This window comes from Carlito syrichta, unplaced genomic scaffold, assembly GCF_000164805.1.
Source record: "Carlito syrichta isolate Samal-C Ts95f unplaced genomic scaffold, Tarsius_syrichta-2.0.1 Scaffold130535, whole genome shotgun sequence".
Classification (NCBI taxonomy): Eukaryota; Metazoa; Chordata; class Mammalia; order Primates; family Tarsiidae; genus Carlito; species Carlito syrichta.
In genome coordinates this window covers 1-1,821 of record NW_007074631.1, presented here as the reverse complement: position 1 = coordinate 1,821, position 1,821 = coordinate 1, and the positions used below count along the sequence as shown (strand labels likewise).

The 1,821-nt window shown below is 49.6% G+C and overlaps 1 pseudogene across 1 annotated transcript in view; it reads right to left on the bottom strand.

The window, feature by feature from the left end:
• LOC103250511 overlaps positions 1 to 1,156 on the bottom strand; it is a 9,820-nt pseudogene extending 8,664 nt beyond the window's left edge. Inside the window, exon 1 of the transcript XR_002481422.1 lies at positions 967 to 1,156. The product of XR_002481422.1 is annotated as a metabotropic glutamate receptor 8 pseudogene (transcript). The remainder of the gene's footprint in view (positions 1 to 966) is intronic.
• Positions 1,157 to 1,821: the final 665 nt, after the last annotated feature.

Genomic DNA, 1,821 nt, shown 5'->3' with positions numbered 1-1,821 from the left:
AGGCGGGTCTCGAACCCGCGGGCTCAGGCAATCCACTCACCGCAGCCTCCCAAAGGCACAGGATTACAGGCTGAGCCACCGAGCCAGCTTGCAGCACCTTCTGTTAAGACACCAGGACAGAGCAACTGCTCTACCCGGACTAAAGCAAGGTCCCCTTCATGTTGAGTGTTCTAACTACCTGAGGAAGATGATGGGAAAGAAACTTGGAAGGAAAGACATCATGGCTACCCGGACCGTGCGCGTACCATTCTGTGCATCGTGCCCTGAAGACAATGGAGCATTCTTACGCCAAATTGGCATGCAACTGCCAACAGTGAATGTCAGCCGGGTTATTTGCTGCATAAATACCAATTAAATAAGCCCCGCAGCAGGTTCGACCTGCCCAGCCAACTTTGGAAAGAGCACATCCCTCCAGACTTCTTTCTCCTGCACCCAGTGAGTTCAGCGCTTCCTTTTCTCTCTTCCTTTTGATCTCAATGGCTTCAGAATTATTCAAGCAGCTATAACTTGCAAAGGGGCATACTAGGGCAGAAGTAGCTAGCACAAACCAAATAGAACAAATCGAGCCTAAATAACAGCATAGAGCTGTTTTCTCAACATCTTTTTCTTTCTCCTAGCTAATCTCCTTCTCCCCGGATCCCTTATTTAGAAGTGAGAATTCTCTGTATCTCAGACAGGGTACAACAACCTGTAGTTGACTCTTAAATGGAAAAATTGCATTTTAAAGAATCTTGGTTCACTTTCCTGATGGATAAGACTTTTCTTTTCAAAATTATCAGAAACCAGAGAATGAATTCCCTCTGCCATTCTGCCTCCTACAGAGATCTCTCAGGTATTATTCACGAGCAAGTGGCCACGGTAAAACTAAAGTGGTTTCTGTAGTCATTTGCAATTATTGACAAACAATTTCATAACGGAAAATGGAAATTACAGGCAAATGCAATAAGCAGTTTATCCAAGATCTACCTGATGGTGGCTCTTTTTCTCAAAATTTTTTTTTTCTTTCAAGCAAAAATACAAGCTATCAATGGAATGCATTTCTCCCGGGTATGATTTTTCTTGCAAGTATCTCCACCACCAACCCCGGTTTCCAGTTCTGTCCGTTGTCAGAATTTGTATTCCACCGCGGTCGCAGCCGAGACCGTAGCGTGTTCTTGGGCGTTCGCGAGACTCCCACACCGTCAGGTCTGTGGGAAAGGATCACCCCAAACGGCAAAATAAGGCATTCCCTCCCTCCCGGGGTGGGACCTGCTGGGGGACAGAGGGGCTTGGGCTTCTGCAACCAGCGAATGGGTCTCTTTCCACCCCTGCTGTCCCGGGCGCACAGACACCCTCTGTGACCCCAGGTTCGCAATTTGGAACACGAGGGAGGCAATTCCTTGGGGAAGCACAGGGGTGCCGTTTTGCGCAGTTGGGTGACTCGCAGGTCCCTCCGCACCGCGGGAGCATGTCAGACAGACGGGGTTTTGTTATTGATTTCGTGTTTGTGTGTGTGTGTGTGTGTGTGTGTGTGTGTGTGTGTGTGTGTGTATGAGAGAGAGAGAGAGAGAGAGAGAGACAGAGACAGAGACAGAGAGAGACAGAGAGAGAGAGAGATTTTGTTATATTTTCACCAACTGCACGAACCTCAAGGGATCTCCGAGGTCTTCGGCTGAGCTCAGCGACTCTGAAAGATCTCTCTCTACCTCTTTCTCTGTCTCGACAGCAGCCACTCACCCCGCCCGGGTCGCTTCTTCCCCGCCCCTTCTTCTTCTTCTCAGTCCCTTGGGCTGTAGAACCGCGGCTCTGGGTGGACCCCAGGGCCGTGGGGGCAGCACCCGG